General features: G+C 39.9%; 1 long non-coding RNA gene across 18 annotated transcripts in view; it reads left to right on the top strand.

Annotated features, from left to right (window-relative positions):
• LOC144376180 (uncharacterized) overlaps positions 1–18,635 on the top strand; it is a 145,479-nt gene that overhangs the window by 95,907 nt on the left and 30,937 nt on the right. For 11 of the 18 annotated variants that reach the window (XR_013436365.1, XR_013436349.1, XR_013436362.1 and 8 more), the window contains 3 exons: positions 1,884–1,964; positions 6,402–6,512; positions 8,219–8,337. This is a non-coding gene — a long non-coding RNA (uncharacterized LOC144376180). The remainder of the gene's footprint in view (positions 1–1,883; positions 1,965–6,401; positions 6,513–8,218; positions 8,338–18,635) is intronic. The other 7 variants (XR_013436361.1, XR_013436358.1, XR_013436350.1 and 4 more) reach the window with 2 other exon arrangements.

Genomic DNA, 18,635 nt, shown 5'->3' with positions numbered 1-18,635 from the left:
TCCTTACTCTTCCCCATATCCCTGAGAAACTTCTCCAGGGACCCTTAGAAACAGAAGGGGCAAAGCGTAGCGTGGCCCTGCGGTGTCCCATCTATCTTCGTGACTTTGCAGATCTGAACATGTCATCTCTGTGAGAACATCGTCCCCACACCTTGTGCGTGTGTTAACAATATCAAGCTTGGTTCTCATGATCACAGTGGCTGGACCCCACTGGATGTGTGCTGGGTAGGGCAGGGTCAGTCCATACACAGAGCAATCTTTCCAGTGGGAATAGCCACTGCACCCTTGAGGGGAGTTGCTGGCCTGCAGAGGAGAGCTCCTCTGGGGGCCTTTCCTGGCTCTGGCTCCTCTCTCTTGACAGCCTGGTGCACCAAGTGGGGGCTGTTCTCATCTCCCTCTGTGGACCTGCTCTAGCCCTTGATCTGTGGCTCTGACAAGAACTTTTTCTCTGAATGAACCTATTTTTTATGTGGCCAAGGCTGCTTCTTACAGTCCAGTTCAGTTCTTACTACATTGAATAACTGCATTCCTCAACTTCCCTGGCAAAATTAACCATCCTGAATAGAGATCTCTGTTTTCATGCATGCTGTCAGGGACCCTTAGACAAAACCAAAACCAAAATGAAGAATCCAACTGTGTTTAACACCACTTGAGTGTAGTCCCCATATCACTCAGGGAAAACAGCAGGGGAACACTGGGATCACTTTTGGTAAAGAGTATTAAAAAGACTTGGAGCTTGAGGGACATTTAAGGACAGAGGGGAATTCTATTGGTGGTGGTCTTCTTACATCTTATGCAGAAAAGGGAAGACTGGAGGGAGGTGAATGTTAATTGGGGGTGAAGCAGCAGTCACCTAAGTTCACCAGATAGGGGATGTTGGTCGCTTATATGAATTAATTTATGTTCACCTTTCATCTGTGTTCAGACATGGTTAGAGATCAGACTTCATTTTTGGTCCTGATTACTCATTTCACATTGAATTTGGTGCATGTTGATTCTCCATGAAATTGTTTATTCTTCGCCTTAATGAAGGTGAAGTGTCACCTTGAGGGCCAGACTGTGAGTGTCAAACCTGGTCCTGGCAACAGCAGGCCCCACTGATAGGCCAGCTGCTGGAGGTCCAGGCTGCTTTCTTCTTTTCACATGATCTCAGGGGCAGGTCCTAAAAAAATGCCCCCTAGGAGAGGGTTTGAAATAGATTAAGAGAAAGAAAGAAATGAAAGAGTTCCTGACCCTAGAAAATTATCAAGGGAGAAGAAATTGGGACAAATATTAAAAGAAAGATTCCAAAACAATGGTTTGAGACGAGGTTTGGGATGGTCTCTACTGGGGGATGCTGTTTCTGTCCTGGTCCAGTCTCCTTTTTTGCCCTGGCTGGGGTTGTCTGTTCACCTGTTCATGGTCCATGTGGGAGCTTCTCCCTTTGGTGTTGTGCACATTGCTCCTGCTGAAGCCCCAAAAAGCTTTCATGTAATATTTGTGTGTCCATCCCTCCTGTTCACCTGCTCATGGTCCATGTGGGAGCTTCATTTTGTTAGGAGCTTAGAGACAAGGGTGACAGAATTTGGGGGAGGGATTGGGTGGGGTGAAAAGGTTAGTAAAAATTGTGATCCTGTGCAAAGATCCCAAGGAAACATCCTGTTCCAATTTGGGGGTGCCTGGGTATATCAAACTGCCTATTTGTGCTGTGTTTCATTTTCTTTCTCTTTCATGAAAGGATTTTTAGGCTATTCTCTATATTGCTGAGTAGAAATGCATTATTTGAATGCTTCTTATCACTGTAAGTGTGCACACACATGTGTACCCATCAACATAATTTATAAAACAGGGCAACTAGGGCTTCCTTTCTGTTCCAGGAGTTAACAGTATTGTTGTTCCCTCAGGCCCTGACATATCCATGGTTAAATTCTCCATTCTGAGAGGACAGAGTTTCCCTGAAGAATGGCAAGGAGCAACATAAGCCTGTATGCATCTTCTTTCTGTCATTTTTTATTAATTTGCATCTTGCATTTAAAAAATACCATAGAGTATTCGCTCTTTTTTGTTTCACCTCAGTAACTATTTTCAGATTTTTCTATGCTTTTCCTATGCCTGCACTTCAGCCTTGCATGGCAGTGCATAGGTAGTTTACAGTTTATTCGTGCATTCCTCTGCTAATGGATATCTGCAGTGTTTCCTGAAATTGTCATCTGCAGTGGCATTTCTGAAAAAGACATTGTAAGCACTTTTATTTCCCTTAATTTAATACCAGATCATGTGGGTAAACAGATGTTCAACGTGTGTGTGTGTGTGTGTGTGTGTGTGTGTGTGTGTGACTGGGGATTGAAGTCAGAGCCTCAGGCATGCTAGGGGAGTGCTCTACCAAAGATCCATGACTCCAGTGCTTTTTAATTTTGAGACAAGTTCTTGCCAATTTGGCTAGGATGGCCTAGAACTTGTGATCCTCCTGCCTAAGTAGCTGGGATCACAGGTGCTCACCACCATTCCTGGCTGTGTGTTCAAATTTTAAGCACACTTTCAAACCGTTTCCCAAAGTGATTTTTATCAGTTTATATTCCCACTAACAGAATATTCTATTATCCAGTTCCTCTGATGAGTATTTTGAATGGCAGTTATTTTATTTTCAGAATTTTTGTTTTTGCAGAATCACAGTGAGTCAATGTTGTTTGCATTGCATAAAACCAGTTTGCCTTGGTGATCATTTACAGAGTGAAATGTAAAATAGAAATCCCACACAATCATACTTCCCTCCACTTGGTGGAGCCGGTGCCTCATGGTGAGGAAAAGGCCTGTTGAAGACCCTGATGGTTAGGGAGGGTATTTTGTCCCTGGCTGTTCAGGAATGTTTTCTCAAATAGGCCATTCCCAAGGGTTTCTTTCCTTCCTCATGTCATATTTCAGCAGGACTTGGACAGAATGACCCATTTATTGCAGGTGGAGGCTCATCATTGCAGCATGAGGGAGGAGATGTTTTGTGCAGACATGGGTAGTTTCTAGAGAGAAATCCCCAGGACACATGCAAAGAAAGGAACACCCACAATTGGGGCAGAATGGACCTATCCACCTAGCTGTGTTTCATGATCTGGGACACAGAACTTGCCAGGGGGAAATAAGAGGAAGGCCAGGGGGAAGGGTCAGTAGATGGAAGCCCACAAGTTTTTATAGTTAGTGTTTAATTTCCTCCCCCACATGAAAGCAGTTGAAAAACAATGGTGAATTGAAAGTGGATCACCTAAAACTCATGACACTGTTTTAGGTTTCAACATTGCATTTATATCAAAACCAGAATTCAGTACAAGTTTACTTTCATGACTTTTATGAAAGCAAATTAATACTGTTTTATTTATTTTTACTTTTATTTATTTGTTGATTTTTTTTTATATGGTGTCCAGGAGTCAAACCTAGTGCCTTGTGCATGCTAGGCAAGCACTCTACCACTGAGCCACAACCCTGGCCCCTAATATTATGTTTTAAAAAGGTACTTATAGCTCTTCTCATCTTCAGTTGAGAGAATTGTCATGTTTGGCTATTGCTCATGAACCAGTGAGATGACCTTGAACAATTTTAAATTAATTTGCACTGGCTACATCATCTTTCACTGGAATCCACTGTCAAAGTGACTTCCACGTGTGCATGTTATTGTACTATGAAAAAATTTTCAATCACATTTAAAAGATCCCCAAAATGATGGTTATTATTTAATAACAACTATGGATATTTTAAGGTGCTAAAAGACAATTTATACAAAATCTCTACAGAATAAATGTAAAATCTGGTGGAGATTGTTTACATTGAGATATTTGTTGAATTAAATTTTCCCTTTTTAATATCTAAAATCTGAAGATACTCATTTTAATTTTATATAGCTCCAATGCAGTGGGGGAAATTAGGATGTCTATAATGTTCTTTAAAAATTTTGTTGTATGCAGGAATATTGTTGTGAGCTTATCTCCCAAAGTAGTTGAAACTTTCATTCTAGGACCCTAGAAAGTTTTATTTACACTTTTTATTGCTCATTTTCAAATTTAGAAAGTATATTTATGTCTTAAAACAGTTGGTCTTCAAGCATACTTGCAGTTACTTTCTTTTCTTGTAAGCAAAAGCCTTCTAATACAGATTTATTTTTTGAACACAGATTTACTTTTATCAACTATTTTGTTGTTATTGGAGAGCCTCTTTGACTTTTTCTTTTTTTTTCTTTTTTTCAAAACACCAGCCCATATTGATGAGTTGTAGAAATTTTCTAATTTATTTGCACAAAGAAGGATTTGGCTTTGGTATAAGGAATTGCTTCAATTGATATGATATATTTTGTATATATTATGTATAAAAACTCAGATATTTAATTTATATTTCATGTATACGAACATGTAATCAATGTTAATTTTGGGGTGAGATGTATTTATTAAAATGTGTCTCCTGATGCCACACGGATGGGGAAATCCCAACCTCTCATAATTTCTAAGCACTCCCCACCCTATACATCCCTGACACAATCAAGTGAATCCCTTGCACTCCCAGACACTAAAACATCCTAGTAGAATTTCAGAGAACAGAAATCAGGGAGAGAACACACAAACTTCCTCCAACTCTCTTTCTGCTGTTCTCTGATGAACACAGGTGTGATCAGACTCAATCAATTAGTCAAGGCATAGGGAGAAAATTAGAACTGATGCTGGAGCCCTTGGGTCACGGAGGATGAACAGAAGGAGAATTTCCAGTGTGGCATGCAGCTTATATAAAAGAGGGAGCTATCTAAATAAATGCCCTTTACCACAGAATTTGGAATAGGGCAAAAGGCAGACAGTTTCAGGGTACCTAGCAGAGGAAATGATTTATGTGGAAAAGTAGAAATGAAAGAACCCCACGTCTCCACAGCTGAGAGATATCAGAGGAGCGTATGACAAACTTCATTAAAGAAAGTCATGTTCCAATTCTGTTTTGGTTGGAAGGGAAAGACTTAAATAATTACATTAAAGTATGAGATGATCATTGGTAATTTTAATAACAGAGTAGAACCGCTTATCCTGGAGGATCTGATCCAAGATCCCCAATGGATGTCTGAAACTACAGATACTGCTGTCCCTTATGTACAAGCAGTGCAGTTCTCCCCAGTTTATCTCATGGCCAGATGGTTGTCAAGGGACTGATGGGTGGGGTTGCCTATAGGGCATGAATCCCATGGATCCATGGACAAAGGGATAATTCACTTTAGGATCAGGACAGAGAGTGACATGGACTTATTTCCTCATTCTATTCAGTATGGTGAGCAACTCAAAACTTACACATTGTTTAATTCTGTAATTTGGAATGACATGGGTAATTCATGGGTGTGTAAAACCATGGAAAGTAAAATCTTTGACAAGAGGAAACTACTGTTTTAGTTATCTTTTTCATTGCTGAGACCAGAAGACATAGCAAGAACAATTAGAAGCGGAAAAGTTTATTTTGGGGCTCATGGTTTCAGAAGTCTCAGTTTATAGAGAGCCAGCTCCATTCCTTGGAGCTCAAGATGAGGCAGAACCTCATGGTGGAAGAGTGTGGTGGGGAAAAGTAGATCAGAACGTGATTAAGAAGCAGATAGAGAATAAGCTCAGTTCATAAAATGTATACTAAAGCCATGTCCCCAATGACCTACCTCCTGCAGGCATACCCTACCTGCCTACAGTCACCACTCCTTTAATCACTATCTGGGGATTAAGGCACTGATTGGCTTAAGACTCCAATAACCCAGTCATTTCACTTCAAATCTTTCTTGCATTAGCTCACACATGATCTTTTGGGGGTCACCTAATATCTAAATCATATCATACTGTAACATTTAAGTATACCATGAGATGGATACTAACTTTGCTTTATGAAAAAACAAGTTGGAATGTGGAATAACAAAATTCAGATAACATCTTTTGGTGTCAAAATGGAGATATCCTGATTTATAATAAGACTTCCAAGCTCCAACAGTTATTTGTTGAGCATGGGAGCATGTACTGCTGGGATTGGGCCTACCAAGTGACGATGACATTTACTCCTCAGTATCTCACTTCCAGTGGATGATCTCTGTTACCAATATTCAATTTCTGATAGTTTGAATTCTTTTTACTTGAGGGATTCTGCCACAGCACATTTTGCAGCAGGGATTGATGAAGGATGAATTATGAATTATGAGATTTGCAGTGCATCTAACTTTCTCAGTCTGAACTGCATGAATTCCACCATACATGTTTTTCAGTTATAAGAATCATGCACATACTTCCAAACAGGAAAAGGATAAATGAAAACAATAATGACCATGAGTCAGTAGCCATCAGTGTTCTCAAGTCCAGTGGATCAGTAAGGAAGCAGCTGTGCCTGACACTGAAAGTAGAGGAGTCCAATGCCAGTTTCCTCCCATTCTTTTTCAGAGCTGCAACAGTGAGACACCTTCAGTCCTCAGACGTTCAAGACCTGTAGCTTCTTGATAGTGCACCAAAGATGCCAGTGTGGGAGTGGACTGAAGCCATCCAGCTCCTAGGGTAAGTTAGCATTGGAAATCTTCATGATCTCTAGAAGTCTCACAGAACACAGGTGGCAGATAAGGGGCTTTCAGAAAAAGGTAACCTTGAAATACTAAGGTGCAGTTGAGAAGGGCCCAGCATTCCCCTTGGCCTCCTCTTTGCCTCAGCAGGGAATGAGCTTCCTGAGCTCAGGTTCATCATGGGAGCATTGCCATGCCTGGATCTGTGATGGCAGAGAGCTGGTGGAGGCTTATTCCAACTTGAACATTCTGTGAGGAAAAATCACAAACCCTCCTCCCCTTCCTCATTGTCTCAGGCTTGTTCACCCTTGCCTGAGGCAGAGTGTCCCCATGTGCCTCAGGTGACCCCAAGGACAAGGAGATATGTGTCTTCTCACCCTCAAAGACACTACAGCATTCTGGCTAGAGGTTTTGGTATTTTTGTGATGAATCTGCCAACCGTAGACAAGTCAGGGATCAACTCTTTCACTCACCACCAAAATTTGCTTTTCCAAAATGTAAGCAGAGGTTAAAAACTATCTTGAATGGGAAGAACATTAGTAAACCCTATATATTTAGCAGCACTGAATCTGGTTTTTTGTTTGTTTTTGTTTTGATGGGGATGAAGCTGAGGGCCACAAACTTGATAGCTGAGCACTCCACCACTCAGCCACTCAGTGCTCCTGTCCTTAAAGCCTCACCCTGACTTCTTAGATGGAGTGTCTGTAATCTGACTTCCATTTCAAATCTAATTTTATTTTTTTTGCCTGCAGATAGATATATGTATGAGCAGAAATTATGGTAAAGATAAAAGAAAATATTTGTGGGGCTAATGGTTAAGTGTCAGATTCACATTTGTAACATTAGAAGATTGAATTACATATATATATATATATATATATATATATATATATGAAAAAATTTCTTACTGTATTTCACAATAAAAGTGTTAAAACATGTTAAACATTGACATTAACGAATCCCAAACTGGTAAATACATGCTTGTTGTCTTAAAATAGAATTTGCAGACTGGGACTCTCCATGAAGAGAAATTGAAGGAACTTCTTTTTTCAGGATATACAGCCTAGATTCTAAATTGTTATTTGTGTTCTATTAACAGCAACAACATAAAGAAAAAAACTTTAAGCAAATTAATATGCCCTACCACATTCCACTTATAGAAAAGTTACTAAGGCATTATGGAAAACAGTATGGAATTTCCTTAAAAACTGTAAAGTAGAACTGTCATATGATTGATCTAAGAACCCCATATTTGTGCAGCCTTATTCATAGAGCCAGTGTATGGAAACAACTGAAGTACCCGATGATCTGCTGAGGGATGAATAAAGAATGTGTGCTGTGTGTGTGTGGGATGGAGAATAAGATATTATTCACTCTTTTTATTTTTGGTAGTGGAGATTGAACTCAGAGGTGCTTAAACACTGAGACACATCCCCAGCTCTTTTTTATTTAGAGACAGGGTCTTGCTAAATTGCTTATGGCCTTGTTAAGTTGCTGAGGATGACTTTGAACTCATGATCCTCCTGCCTTGATCTCCTGAGCCACTGGAATTATAGGTGTGTGCCATTGCACCCAGTTATTATTTAGTCTTTTTTGATAGTTACATTATTATTTGTTCTCATTAGTTGTACATGATAGTAGAATGCTTCACAAATGTATAATATTATTCAACCTTCAAGAAGAAAATCCTCTCCTTTGTAACAGCATGGATCCCTGAGGACATCAGCTTATGAGATCAGCAGTCACAGAAGAACAGATATTTCTTGAGAACACTTCTGTGTGGAATCTAAAATAGTCAAACTTATAGAAAAAGAGAGTCAATGGTAGGTGTTGGGCAGGGGGAGGGGGACAAAGGGAGAGTTGATGTTGGACAAAAGATTATGCCTTTTTATAAATGTGGTTATATAAGAAGGGTAATAATTACTAAAGATCTAATGTATAGCATGGTGAATATAGTTAATATGAGATGTGTGAAATTTGCTAAAGGGGTAGATCTTGGGTATTCTCACCACACACACACACAAACACACACACACTCATACACAGAAGAAAATGGTGACTATGAGTTTGTGGTGATCATTTCAAAGTGTGTGTGTATATCAAAACATCAACTTTTGTACCCTAAGGATAACAAATTTAATTTGACAGTTATACCTCAACAACAGTGTTAATAAAAACAGTAACCTAGAGCCTGCATGGTGTTGATGCCAGGGCTGGAGGAAACAAGGTCAGCCATTCTCAAGGGATGCACACAAAGAACCATTCAGCTGGAGGACAGTGCCTTCTCACTGCTGAGAAGCAACCTCTCTTTAGGAGGTCTTGGGGATTGTTTCCAGGTAGCATCACCACTCCTAGATAGAAAAGCACTCAAGTGGATTTTGCAGCAGGAATCACATCACTGCTCCTCACAAAGCTCCTGACCTTAGCGTGGAAGGTTTATATGTCAGATGCTCCAAACTTTATTTTGTTAAATACATAGGGGTTTTGAAGCTTTATCTTGTTTGGGGTTATTTGCAGTGTTGATTCTAGAGAGAAGGGGAGGATGTGAAGGAGCTATAGGAAACTTAAGTTCTTTACTAGATGCAAATGTGAAAAATAAAACAGATACAGTATCTATGTGTCTCATGGGGGGCAGATTCCATAGATTCTTATAGCAGGATTTCTGAGGTACTTTAGAAGAATATATCCACATTCTCTGCTGGCAGGCTGCACAGCAGGAAAGAAAGGAAATTCTGTCATTAATTCAAGAGTTCATGAGGCTACTCAAGAGCAGTAATCTGAACACACATGTATTCAAAATTATATGTTCAGGGATTTAAAGGGCCTTTAGAATTACCTATACTAGGTGCTGAGGGAGTTCTGCCTGCTCAGAAACAATGTGTGTCACCTGGTGTAGCAATGAGCATTCTTCTGGATTTTGTTTTTGCCCCCACTTTTTCCACTCTTCACCTATGCTGTGTTGTGGTTGTTTTTATGAGTTTGATCATACTGTTAAACTCAATTTTAATAATTTGTACATGTTTCTGTTCCCATAACAACTGTCCCATTCAGAAATTATTGCCACTTACACAAACACATTTCATGTGAGTATAAGTAGGATCAAAGCTCTAGTTACTTAGTTTCTTATTATTTTGTGCTTGAAGGTTCTGAGTTGGTGAGTTGTAATTTCCTTAAATGTTCACAGTCGGTCTCTATAAAAACTTCTATGCAAAGACTAAGAAAGAGTTAAACATACAAAACTTCAGTTATTGTTAATTGTTGTCTTAAATGGAAGTAAGGGAAGGACCAAGCTTAGATGGTGGCCCATGGAAATTCCAGCCTTTCATCTGAGGGACCCGACCAAGGAGTGGTGTTGGGAAAATGCTCACAGTGGGCTGTTTTTTTCCAGCAAACCTTAGGTACAACACTTACCATCAGGGTCCTTCCCAGGGGGGAAATCTATGCTGAAACTACACATAGAGAAGAAGGCTAGGCAAATTCCCAAGAGAATAAGCAAGGACACAGGAGAGTCAAAGGGGCTCATCTCAGCAGGGTGAAGTCTTTATTTGGTTCTTAAGAAATGGGATGAACAAATCAGATGCTATATAAGAAGGATAATTACTAAAGATGCTAATGGAATCAAAGCTAAATACAAGACTCCCAGAAGTTTTGTGGTCCTACTAGATGCCCCAAATTGTCCCAGGAAAGAATTTACTTTGTCCCTCCTACTTCAAATGAATGCAGGAAACCTGACCATAAGTCTCCTGGGACAATAGCCCCACCATCTGATCAGCACAAGGCCTGATGGAAGAGTCATGGTCTCTTGTGTACATTATGGGGTGAAAATGGTCAGAAGAGTTGAGAAGAGATAATTCTGGGACTCCTTCACAAAGATCCTCATGCACCATGGGGAGGGCCTAACTGGGGCAGGAGATAGGATATAAATCTGCAGGACTTGATAGAATTAAGGGGAACATGTGGATGAAAGCAAATGTTTAAAAAACTTTCATGATAAGATTGTATCTCATTCCTCTGAGGGTTTTATGGAGATGGATACTGTTTGACTGGGGAACATTTCCCCTATCTAGTGTTGTACAGCAGAAGCAGGTAAGTCTGCATTATTAATTAGACATTCTAAATGAGAGTGGGAAGATTGCTTGAGTCCACAAGGAAATAGGGTTCAAACAGCATATGATAGAAGCTGGAGTTCTGGAAAAAACAGATCCTCTATAAAATAACGCTGGTTGAAGTGTGAACCTGGGCCTTGTGCTAAACCTGTCAGCACCTCCCAGTGAAGACTGCTGAGATTCTGACCAAGAGAGTTTTCATTGGGAGGGCAATTACTACCTTGCTACTGGTTGAAAATGCCCTATAACGGAAGTACATAAATATGAAACAGAAAATGTGCATGATGTCTTGGGTGATGTTGGAGAAGTTTTCTAATGGGGAGTGAAGTGCCCAGAGGCTGATATATTCATGAGCAGTTTGGTCTTTTCCTTAGAGCTTCTAGATTTTATCCCCACTTAGACTCTGCCCTAGCAACATCTTTTGACTGACAAGCAAATAGCTGGTTGGTTTATGTGCCTGCTCCAAGAAAGCAGTATAATCAAGAAAAAGTAAAAGTAAATCAACTTTGTGGGCTGAATTACATGCTGTTTGCTCTACATTTCTTTTTTCCTGACTCATGGGAATGAGACCCAGTCGCCTATCTTAATAGTAAGGCAGAGGACAAAAGAAAATTGACCTATTTAAGGAGCATCTCTATGTGGCACTATCCTGTAGAAGTCACCATGGGAATGTGGGAGGTATATTGAAGGTAGGACATGCCATTGTCCACCAGAAAAACTTCCTTCAAGTACTGGGACAAGATTTGAATTGACAAGTAGGTTTCCCATGTGCTTGTTTGAGTTGGTCACCGGCATCCATGGTAGGGGGCTGTTGCAGTGCAGAGATGCACCCTGTGAGGTGCAAAGTGCCAGTTAGAACTCTTCTGTGAGGGAGGGAGGGAGGGAGTGCTGCTGGCTGTGGGGCAGATTTCCAGAGGAGAAGGCATGCCTGCAGCTGGCAAGCCTGTATTGCTGGGATACTAATGTGTGTCGTGGCGAGAATAGAAACACAGTGTGGACAGGTCTTGTGTTCCTAGTGGTAGGTGTAAATGCTCAGAGTGCTGGAAGTAACCAGAACAAGTGAGACAGCCCCCAGTAAAACTCTAGATTCCAAGGCCTGGTGAGCTTCCCTGGCTGGATATGCACCTCAATTTGACAGGAGGGTGACACATCTTGAGGACATGCAGGGTTTGTATTTGAGACTCTCCGGGGCCTCTCTCTAGTCTCTTTTTTGAGCTGGTCCTGATGTGTATGTACCCTCTGTAATATGATCATAGGTATAGTGCTTTCTTAGGTTCTATGAGTCATTGTAGTGGACTATTGAATTGGTTTTGAATTTTCATTCCCCAGCTAACCTTGACAGAAATTCATATATGTTCCCACCTCTATGACTTAGTTTTGTTGATCTTTTCTATAATTTCTATAGTAATTATTTCATTGATTTCTCCTCTGATTTTCATTATTTCCCTCCTTTAATCAACTTTGGGCTTAGTTTGTCCTTGTTTCTCTAGAGAGGACATGTTAGCTTTTTGAGATCTGTTCTGATGTGGGGGTTGCTGCTATGAACTTCTCTCTTTGAACTGCTTTTGCTGAGTTTTGATGCAGGGTCAAGGAACCAGGGAGGAGGCTCAGTGCTGGGGCCTGCCCTTCCCTGGTGGAGCTCAAGTAGGGAGGTAGGGAGCAGCCAGGCCCACAGAAAGGAATTATGCTGAGCTTTCTGACAAAATTTGTTTCCTGAGAATCAGCATTCTAAAGCCATCTTGGCTGGGCTTTGAACAACCAAGCTTTTAATATTTTGAATTAATTGAAGTTGGAATCTAGATCTGTTGTCCTACATGTAGACCAGCAGAAACTCGAATGGCTTCCTCCATCACCAGCACAGTCAGGCCCAGAGAGTTCATGTTTCCTCTTGGTATAAGAGTTATTAATATAAAGACCTTAATGTTCCTGTAGGACTTTCAAAATAATTTACAAAACAATAATTACATGGAAAAATACAATACCATGTGAGTTTCTCTCTCTCTCTCTCTCTCTCTCTCTCTCTCTCTCTCTCTCTCTCTCTCTCTGAAACAAGGTCTCACTAAATTGTGAGGGTGTTGCAAAGTTTCCCAGGTTGACCTAGAACTTGTGATCTTCCTGGCTCGGTCTCATGAGTCAGTGAGAATACAGGGATGCACCCCCGTATCCAGTCCATGGCTATATCTTAGTGTTGCTATTTTCACTGAACAATGTGTTTTAAAAGAAAAATGGCCTGAAACAAATATGTTTTTCAGAGAAACAAGCATGCTTGGTAACTGATTTCCTTTTTTCTGAAGGTATAGCATAAATCCTGATCTTCTAGAAGAACAGAAATAATATACTAATATATTAAATAACAGAAGTAAGCATATGTTACCTGATGATTCTGAAAACTATGATTATACAGTTTTGCTACACTTAAATAAAAATGGTGTAACTATTGGCCTTTCTTTTTTTTTAGCTTTTGAATTTCTTTTTTTTTTAATTTATTTATTTTTTTATTGTTGGTCATTCAAAACCTTACACAGTTCTTAATACATCATATTTCACAGTTTGATTCAAGCGGGTTATGAACTCCCAACTTTACCCCGTATACAGATTGCTGTATCACATCAGTTACCCTTCCATTGATTGACATATTGCCTTTCTAGTGTCTGATGTATTCTGCTGTCAGTCCTATTCTCTACTATCCCCCCTCCCCTCCCCTCCCCTCCCCTTTTCTCTCTCTACCCCTTCTAACTATTGGCCTTTCAAAATTTCTTTTTCTTTGAAAAAAGATTTTGTGTGTTTAATATGTACAACTTGATATTTTGTTATCCATGAACATTTTACAATGATTACACAATCTGATTTACATACTCATCACCTCATATACTTAATATTTTGTGTATGGTTGGGAAAATTGTAGACCTACTCTCTTGGCAATTTTAGTTTCACAACACATTGTTTTTAACTATAGTTAACATGCTGTGCATTTCATCTCCAGATTTATTTATCTCATAAATGAAAGTTTATACCATTTTACCCAAATCCTCATGTCTAGAACCAACTAGTACCTGAAAGCTACCTTTCTACTCCATGTTTCTATGAGTTTGACATTGTTAGATTTCATGTGTAAGTGAGAACCTGCAGGGTTTTTTTCGGGGGGGGGGGATGGGTGTTCTGTTGATTAAAAGCAAAGGCACTTTACTAATTGAGATACATTCCCAGGTCTTTTTATTATTTTTTTTAATTTTAAGATAGGGTCTCACTATGTTGCTTAGGTCTCAGTAAATTGCTAATAATGGCTTTGAACTTGCAATTCTCCTATCTTGGCCTCCCAAGCCTTTGGGATTACAGGCAAGCATCACAACACCTGGCAATTTCCTCCTTATTGAAGGTTGAATAATATTCCATACATATCTCACATGTTCATCATCATTCATCTGTTGACTCCATATATTGCTATTATGAATAATGGTGCATTGAATATACAGAGCATCCTCATCAGGCTGGCTTCAGCTCCTTTGGCTTCATATCCAGAAGTGGCTCTAGATCATGTCAGTTTTGTTTCTCTAAAGAGAAATCTTTAAAAGTTTTTCATAAAGGATGGCCCAAATAACATTCTCACTAATTGAGTATAAGTGATTGCTTGCCAACTGTTGTAGTTTGGATGTGAGGTGTTCCCCAAAGCTCACATGTGAGACAATGCAAGAAGTTTCAAAGGAGAAATAATTGGACTGTGAGAGTGAATGACTCCCTTGATGGGATTAACTGAGTGGTAACTGCAGGTGGTGGGGTGTGGCTGGAGGAAGTGGGTTAATTGGAGGTGTGGCTCTGGGATATATATTTTGTATCTGGAACTGGAGTCTCTCTCTTCTGTTTCCTGGTGTGAGCTACTTGCTTTTGCCACACTCTCCCACCATGATGTTCAGCCTCATTTCCAGCACCGACAGTGGACCAGCCTTCTATGGATTAAGACCTAAGACCTCTGAAACTCTGAGCCCTCAAATAAACTTTTCCATTTTACAGTTGTTTTGGTCAATTGTAAAAAAAAAAAAAATCTAAAACACCAACCCTTGCCAACACTTGTTATTTTACGTTTTGAGAATAACCTTTCTAGTAGCTATGTGGTGATAGCTCATTTTGACTTGATTTGGGCTTCCCAGTGAGTGGTGATGCTGAGCACTTTTTCATATACCATGTTATGGTATGAACATAGTTTGAGTATCCCTGAAGGGTTCATGTGTTGGAGACTTGGTTCTTTTTCTCTGTCCTCCTATCTTGCTGGGTGATCTCTCCCTCTCACACATGCTCCTTCTATTGTGATGTCATCCGCCATTAGGTCCTGGTGAGCTAATGCTGGTGCCATGCCCTTGAACCTCTTTAGCTAAGATAAATTGTATCTTTCTTTGTAATATTGCCCAGCCTCAGTTATTTCCTTATAATAACCAAAACAGATTCAGACATTGCTTTTGGCCATTTGAATGTCTTCTTCTGAAATAAAACATCTTTCTAGGTCCTTTAACAAATTGTTATTGGGGTATTTGCCTTGCTTCTTATTGAATTGTACAAGTTCTTATATATTTTTTTTGTATTAACCCCCTTCAGATATATACTTTACAAATGTAAATGTACTGTGTATGTGGCCTTCTCATTTTGTTGTTTTTCCTGCTATGCAGAAACTTTTCAGTATGATGTGGTATCTCTTGGCTGTTCTTGCTTTTCTTGCATGTATTTTTAAAGTCATTGCTAAGAGCAATATAAGATGCTTTCCCCCATATTTTCTCTTAGATTCCACTGCCCCAGGTTGTGAATGGCATGTGTCGATTCCCTCTGTTGACTATGACTGAGGCAAGGTCCAGCCAGTGTCTAAACAATGCCCTTTCACTTACCAGGCTGGAAGCAGACACTCCCTGCTGTCTTGGATCAGGCATTTTACAGCTCAACTAACCTTCCTCTGGCTGTGTTTGTGGGGGCCTACCACTTAAGTTTCCTGGGATATTCAGGGAAATTCTCCTAGGAGCCTTCTGCCCATTACTGACTATTCATGTGGCTTCCCTCTGGTAAGGCCCCACAATTGAGAGGACAGTGCCTAGGCTTCTCACAGTGCTTCCCCCACAATGTCAGTGGCTGGTGCTTCTTAGTCATGATGGATCATCTCCTCTGCTCTGGGCCGAATCTGCTTCATGGCTTTGTCACTGGGTCTGTAGACATTGTGCAGAGTTTATAGCTGTTTTGTCACCCACCCCACACCTTTGCCTGAGTTGTGGAGCTGTGGGTTGGCACACTCCCTGCACTGTCCACTCAGCCCCACTCCTCTTTGTGGTGGTGGTGGGGATTCAGTGGTGTGGGGCTGAATGAATGATGAATTCCTAAGAAGTCCCAATTCAGGGAGGTCCCTCTGATTAGTTTGCAGCTGTCTGGTCATGGAAAGATATCTTGTAATGAGATGGCCATGAACCCCTGGCTCAGCTTTCCTTTCACAATTTGGCTTTAACTTGTTGAGCCCTGTGGTTAATCATCACACTTTAAATTTTGTTTGCCCTTCCAAATGTTTTTAGTGACTTTAAGTGATCTCTCTCTCTCTCTCTCTCTCTCTCTCTCTCTCTCTCTCTCTCTCTCTCTCTCTCTCTCTCTCTCCCCTCCCTCCCTCCCTCTCCACTTCTCTCCCTCCCTCTCCCCCTCCCCTTTTCCCATCCTGGTCTGGGTTACAAATTAGGCAACTATGTGCTTACCTTCCACTCTGGTAACTGTTCTTCAAATCCCTCCAGGTCTCACACTTTGTAATATTGAGTCTAGAGCATTTATTTAGTCACCCATCAGTCAGGTGTGCTTTTCTGTCATGCCTTCTTTTTGTGCTATGAGGAGATCCGGAATTGCTGCCTTGCTGCCTCCCACCATCTGCCAAGTCTCATTTATTTTCTTTTAATTGAGCATGATAGTTATATATAAAATTAGAATGTATTATGATATGTTCATACATGCACACAGCATAATTTGGTCAAGTTTATTCCCCAGTTCTTACCTGTTGCTTCCCAGCCTCTCTCACCCTTAATGTCCTATTTCCACTGCTCTCCCTTCTAATTTTGCAAGATGCCCCCATTTATTTCTCTTTTTTCTCTATAATTTTCACTTGTGAGAGAAGGCGTTTGACACTTGACTTTGTGAGCCTGGCTTTTTTCACTTGTTGTTCTCCATTTCCATCCATTTACCAGCAAAAGACAAAATTTCACTTTTCTTTATGGCGAAGTATAACCCATGTTCTTTATCCATTCATCTATTAAAGGGCACCTAGGCTGGTTCCATGGCTTGGTTATTCTGCTGCTATAAACATTGGTATGCATATATCACTCTAGTATGTGATTTTAGATCTTTTGCATAACTATCAAGAAGCGGAATAGCTGGGCCATATGCCAATTTCGTCTCTAGTGTTTTGAGGAATCACTACACTGATTTCCATAGTGGTAGTCCTAATTTGCAGTCTCATCAACAATGTGTAAGTGTACTGCTCCCCACTACATCCTCAACAATTATCCTTATTTGTATTTTTTTAATATTCATTTTTTAGTTTTTTTAAGGTGGACACAATATCTTTATTTTGTTTTTATGTGGTGCTGAGAATTGAACTCAGTGCCTCATGCATGCTAGGCGAGCATGCTACCACCACATCCCCAGCCCTTTATTTGTATTCTTGATGATTATAATTCTGACTGGTGACAGATGAAATATCAGTGTAGTGCTGATTATTAATTATAAGGATGTTGAACACATCTTCAAATATTTGTTGGCCATTTGAATTTCTTCTTTTGAAAAATGCCACTTTAGATCTTTTTCCCATTTATCCAGTAGGTTATCAGTTTTTGTAGTGTTGTTTTTTATTTTTTTTATTTTTTGTGGTTATTAATCTCCTTGGACTGTTGGAAGAGTATCTAGAAAAACATTTTTTTAATCATTCTGTAGGCTCTCTTTGCACTCCCAATTATTTTCTTTGTTGTGCGGAAGATTTTTAATTAGACGACATCCCACTTATTGATTCTCAGTTTGGGGAGTCTTATTAAGGAAATCAGTGCTCCTGCCAGTGTGTTGGAGTGATGCCACTGTTTCCCTATCTAGCAGTTTTGCTGTTTCTGGACTAATTCCAAGGACTTTGATCAACTTTGAGTTCATTTTTGTGCAGAGTGAAAGGTGGGGATCTAGTTTCATCCTTCTACACATGGCTATCCAGTTTTCCCTGCACCATTTGGTTCAGAGGCTGTCGTTTCTCCAATGTGGGCTTTTGGGACCTTTGTCAAGCATGAGATTTATGTGGAATTGTCTGTCTTTAATCCATTTTTAGCTGTTGTTTACGTATGGTTTAAGATACCTGTCCAGCTTCCTTCCTTTACATGTAAATATCCATGTTTCCTTGTTCCATACATGGAAGGGAACTTCCCCATTTGTCAATTCTTTATGCCTTTTCAGTAACTGAGTATGTATGCATGGTATGTGTTTGAGTTCTCTCCTGTGCTCCATATTCATATGGTATTCTCTTTTCTGTGTGTCAGTTTTTATGTATGAATCTCACAGTTTAGATTCTAGACTCTTACATATACTTGAAATCAAGTACAGTAATGTCTCAATGTCTCTTGATTGTCCTTTTTTTTTTTTAGAAGGCGATGACTATTCATGCTACTGTGTGGTCCCATGTGAATTAAAGGATATACTTTCCATATTAAGTAAATTTTCCTTTGATAGTTTCACAGAGATGTCCCTGAATCTGTTGCTTTGAGTCACCTAGGCATTTAAATAATATTTATTATTCCAATCCATAAGCACACTTTATAATTCCATCCATATGTGTCTTCAGTATCATTCATCAGTATTTTATAATTTTTACTATACAGGTAAGTTTGCTTTCTTTGAATAGATTTGGCTCAATTTGTTCCTATTTTATTCCTTCGGATGCCACCATAACTGTAATATTAATCTTCATTTTTTTGGATATTATATTATTGAAGGTAGAGGAATGTGTGTGAGTTTTGCACACGGATTTTTCT

Source organism: Ictidomys tridecemlineatus, chromosome 3, assembly GCF_052094955.1.
Source record: "Ictidomys tridecemlineatus isolate mIctTri1 chromosome 3, mIctTri1.hap1, whole genome shotgun sequence".
Taxonomy (NCBI): domain Eukaryota; kingdom Metazoa; phylum Chordata; class Mammalia; order Rodentia; family Sciuridae; genus Ictidomys; species Ictidomys tridecemlineatus.
This window is presented reverse-complemented; position numbering and strand designations above follow the sequence as displayed.